The sequence below is a fragment of the Rhineura floridana genome, chromosome 5 (assembly GCF_030035675.1).
Source record: "Rhineura floridana isolate rRhiFlo1 chromosome 5, rRhiFlo1.hap2, whole genome shotgun sequence".
Taxonomy (NCBI): domain Eukaryota; kingdom Metazoa; phylum Chordata; class Lepidosauria; order Squamata; family Rhineuridae; genus Rhineura; species Rhineura floridana.
Genome location: NC_084484.1, coordinates 120,304,974 through 120,310,696, shown reverse-complemented (window position 1 = coordinate 120,310,696; position 5,723 = coordinate 120,304,974).

Here is a 5,723-nt window from a genome sequence, read left to right as displayed (position 1 = left end):
TACCATTGCCTCTCTCTGAGGCTGAGAGGCAGCGAGTGGCCCAAGGCTCAGAAACATGCTTTTTCCTGCTTTTCTGAACATCTCACAGATTGAATAAGTAAGCTTTCAGTCTTTTTCAATTGTGTGTAGGAGTCAGACAGGTTTAAATTTTGAAGAGGGCAGTGTTTTGCAAACTTCCCAATCGAAGCTTTAATCCATTACTTGCTTTTCCATAGTAAACATACCCAGAGTAAACCCCATTGAATTCAATAGGGCTTCCTTTTGAATAGACGTGGTTAGGATTGTGCTGTAAATTGATGGGACTTTTGAGTGAACATAGCAAAGAATTGTGTTTGTGTATATCTTTCTCTCCCTCTCTAATCCTATTTTTAAAGCAATTAGGCAGGGCTTACTTAGCTATCACTGTTTATGTAGGAAATTATTACTGATTTTATTTTTTTAATGTTCTGCAATGATCAATTGGTTTTGATAATAAACTATTATATGGGGTGTATGTATTTTTACATCTCCTCTGTGTGTGTGTGTGGGGGGGTTCTTTCTAACAACCCTGTGAGGTAGGGTTGCAGTCTGGAAACCAAGGCAGCTCACAATAAGAAATAAGTCCCTTTAAAATCCAATAACTATAAAAACAAGTATAAACTGTTGCAAAACAGCTTAAAGTGGCATGATTTTGAAATTTAGGTTGCATGAATGAAGTTGCTTATCACTTGAGGTTGCAGTTCTGTCCCTGTTTGAGTAAGCCCCACTGAATACATTGGGACTTCCTTCTGAATAAATAAACATAGGATTGCACTATAAATATCTTTACATATATTTAAATAAATAATAAATATATTTGATAGTCATGCTTATACAAATTTCTTAATTTTTCATATTTTTGGTTTTTGATTAGGTATCCTGACTGGTTGTGAGATGCTTAGTTTCTGCCTTACTCGTAGGAATCTTGTTGTGGTTGGTATGATATTGCATTTAAGAAATCGTCACTGTCTTTTGTTCTTCTTTTTCTATTTCCATTTCATTTACCTTTATCCTCACTCCCTTACATCCATAGAAACAACAACAGTGGTTCCGTGCACTCCATTCAACCTTCTTAAACCCACTGATGATGCACCTTGTTATTTGTTTCTTGTCCAACAGTGGTAAAAGAGAATTCACATACTGGGCAGCGTGGCTGCAATTGTTGTTGTTCCCAAGCTGCTGCCTATGAAGGTAGACCAAATCATGTGTGCTTTCTCTCTGTCAATTATATTCACTGGAATTGGGTTGGTGATAAAGTGAGTTTATAGCAGCCCAGAGGGGAGACAGAAAAGGGTAGATAATCTTCTTATTCATTATTCAGATCTCTTTCTGAAGTGAAGGCTCAAATCTGTAAAGAAATTTGGATGTTAAAAGGTAGAGACAGGGCATTCCAGGCAGGGGGTTGCCAACCCTACTTGGATATAGAGACGTTTGCAGAGGATCCCTACTCAAGCTTTACCATTAACACAATCCAAACCATATCTACTGAGAAGTAAGTCCTATTGAGTTCTATGGGGCTGAGTCCCTTAGTAAGTGTATTTAGAGTTGCAGCTCTTCGGGGGCATCCATCTTTACTCCTGAGTGCTCCCATCTAACATCTCCACAACACTAGGGTCCTTTCTTCCTACAATTGCCTTCTGGTGACTGGCCTGGCCTGGCCTGAGGGCACTTGAACACTTTTTGCCAGAAGCGAGTTGGCTAGAATAAATGTTCCCTACCCAGTCTCCATCTTTTAGCTAAGATTTCTATCTTAATTTCCAATCAGATAAATGTTTTTGTATGAATTGTATGCGCCAAGCAACTGTGGTTGATGCTTAATGTATCATGCTTAATGACACCACTTGGACCCACTCCATGACATCACTTGGACCCACCCTGTAATATCACTTGGACCTGCCTTATGATGTCACTTGGACCTGCCCCATGATGTCACTTGGACCCGCCCCATGATGTCACTCAGGCCTGCCCCCAAAATCTCAGGGTTTGGGATGCTTCTGACCTGGCAACCCTAGTTAGCAGTCAGATAGTTGGGCTCATTTCTTGTGTCCCCCCCCCCGGACTAGTGTAAACAGTAAATAAAAAATGTAAAAATTGGCAGCCAACTTCCATGAAATCACACAAGTCACACAAATTTGCCTAGCTTTTGCCATGCATTCATGTCAAAGAATTAGGCTTTTTGTAGAATCTGGGTTTCCTTGGAACCAATTTTTTTTTCAGTGCAGGTACACACATTCCTTGGTGGACACTAGTAAATATGCTTCTGCATGACTGTGAATCCTTAATATTAACTGTAAGGAGAAATTGAGATCTTCAGATGCAACTTCCAAAATGCACTGGACCAAAGGTAATTCCATGACATTGTGTTTGTGTGTAGTGGTGGGGAAATGATGGTCACCACAAAAAATATGGAGAATATTTAGAGAGAGAAAATGCAACGTTTTTGCAGAAAACATTGTTCTGAGAAATTTCAGCTCAGCATCACTGGTGTTGCAATCTCCATATGATCAGGTCTATGATTTGAATGGTTACGATGGAGCAAAGGTTTTGTTTTTGCATTTGGAAAGCCTTTCCTTAGGGAAAGTATATAAAGTTTCAGTTGGCTCTTCATAACCACTGGTAATAAGGTCTATAGAAATTAAATAACTGAGGGAGAACAAGCAATTCTAACCTAGAAATATAACAGGGCTTCCAGCTAAGCATAAATGACAGTACATTTTTACATCTGGGTCAGGTATGGGGTGACACACAAACAAGAAGAAGATATTGGCCAGTATCCAGCAAAGTAGTTCTTTTGGTTGCACATGGGAACTTTCCCTTCTCTCCTCTCCCTACGCCCCCCAGCTGTTCTGGGGGTTCCTTACACTAATAGAACAATATAGTTGTTGTTGAATCTATTACCCATTGTTCACCAGAAGGTCTCAGCAGGGGTGTTACAACAATACAAAATACAATATACAAAATACAATATTAAAATACAAAATACAATATAAAAACAGTTTAAAACAAAAGCACAATTGCAGCCGAGGGTGAAGCTGCAGAAGCCATGAGAGATAAGGGCAACATTGCGCGTCGCGTTGAGATGATGCACGACGTGCTGAACGGAGGAGGCGGAGCCACAATGGGCTTATTTAAGCCCGCACCGCCTCCTGTGCCTTCCTCTTGGCTCGTGACGACGAAGAAGAGAAGACTGATGGCGTGGGATTTTAAACAATGGTTATTGAAAGGAATACAATCACTGAACATTAAATGACCTAACACAAGTGTCTGACATTTTGACACTTCTGTTTCTGTTTCTCTCCAGTCAGTTGCAAGCTTGTGCCTGTTGGATACCACCCATTCTCTCTCTTTTGGGAAAATTGTGCAATAGAAATGTTCCCTAAGGTACTTCTGCTGAGAAATCTGTAGTGGACTTGTCGACAATGCATGCCCCCCCCCCCATATAAACAAGGTGTTTGTAACAATGCTAGATTTTATCCCAGGATTGACATGGGAGTTGCAAAATGCAGCGTTTTAGAAAGAAATGATGAACCAAAGAGCTGAGGGGAATGCACCTGCCTGTGGAATTCACTCTTTCTTTAGAACATCAAGTCTAAAGGTTTATTCACCTTACCTTTTGATTCAATTGCTATCAAAATAAAATCAGCTGTACTATTCAGAGACAAGGGAAAAGTTCTTTCCCCATGCCAACACCCTGATCTCTTAATTTAATTCCCTCACCCTACCCCTGAGGGTCAGTTCTTGAATAAAATGTCATTCAATGTTTGATCGAAACAGGCCTCATTTTTCTTGTTAGTTGTTTCCTGCCTGCTGCCTCTCCTCCTCTTCTTACATACCCCTTACTTTTATATCCAAGTCAGGGCTTTCCTCAATGTTTTGGATGTGGATGAATGTCAGTATACATAACACATTCTTCTGTTGTGTAAGGTATGTGGCATATGATGGAAACTAATTAGGATCAATGTCAACAAACAGTTTTCCAACAATCGACATGGAAAATCCATGACAGAATAATAACTTACATTAGACAGCAATCTCTGAAGAGAAGAACATCTCTAGGCAGCCATTTTTGTATGCCTCAGTGGCATATGTATGCTTTTGAATGTTGTGGTTGATTTTCTTTCAATTGAGCACACATTAAAGCTTCCAGATTTAACACAGTTTATGTTTTGGTCTGAATGTGGAAAAGTGCCAGGGAAACATTACAAAACTAAATGGGCTCATGTCATGTGTGATATAAATCAAGTAAATCTGCTTTTCACCTGCATTGCCTGGATATTGTGCAGTTTATGTGAGTAATTTTTACAGTAAATTTTTACAGACATCTTTGACATGTATATATGTAGCCCTCTGAGCATCATTTCCTTATTTTCAATAGGCTTCAATTTTTCTTCATGCTAATATATGTACAGGTTATTTGTAAGTTGATTTGTACTTGCAATCTAAACTAGATTCTAAAAGGCAGCTTTTAGCCATGCCAAAGGCCTTCTGCTAGGTTAGCTCATAATATTTTTTACTTCTTTTCATTGAATAGCAGAACCCTAATCTATATGCCATATCACAAACCTCTGTGTAAACTCCTCTCGGATTCCAAAAGTGCCTTTCTGATAAGCATAAGAGCTGCTGTTCAAGAAAGCACAAGTCCCAAACCTCCTAGCTGCACAATTCTTTGGATATGCTTTAGCTCTTAAGTCCATTCAGGGAAAATAAGTTATCTAATCTGATCCAGTTTTATTTGATTATCTCTGAATGGCATATCAGACAATCTTGCTCATCCCACATTTTATAGCATTAATGTGTGCCATCCTTATCTGTCTGTCTTTCTCTTTTCCTCTCTCCTTCCTCCTCTCACTCCTTAATTTGTTCTAAAATCCATTCTCATCTATCTATTCGATCCATGACCCTGATTGTATTAATTTAAAACTAAATTGTTTAGGGTGATTTCTGTTGTTTACTTTCTACCGTAAATTAATTCTGTCACTAAATCTGCAGCTGTCCAGAAAGTGTTGCTCCTGGATGAGACATATAGAAATGCCACTTAGATTCCTCAAAAAGATAATTTCGATGACAACCTGATTAAGCTAGTATAAATCACTTTGCCTACTGAACATTGCCAGCTTAAGCTACTGCATACCTTTCCCTGCTACTTCACCATTATTTTCAATTAACTCAGAGAATGGACTTTTATCTCTTGGTGTATGCCTGCCTGTTTGCAGCATCTCAACCCCAATTGCCTTCTCTGTGCCAATTATTCTTTCCCATTAGCTATTAGCATTATCATAATTACTGAAAAACCCACCTGTTCTGCGAAGGTGAATCACTGCAGCTATAAATACTTCATCTCACTCTTCGCTCATGTGGCACTTTCTCCTCTGTATACTGTTGGTTCTGGCCTTTGGACTGCAATTTCTTTATATCAGAAAATGTAATTGTTGTTCAGCACCATCTTGTTCATAGGTTGATGTCATGATACACTTAAGAACATAGCAAACTTTATTTTAAAGTGTCTATTTGTCATGATCCAAACATTCTTGTCCTAACTTTTAAGCACTTAGGCTGGTATGTCACTTTTTCGCAGTCCATGGTATCCGCAAAGCTCTTCTCCAACACCACATTTCAAATGAGTTGATTATCTCTTATCCGCTTTTTTCACTGCAACTTTCACATCCATACATAGAGATCAGAAATGCCATGGTCTGAATGATCCT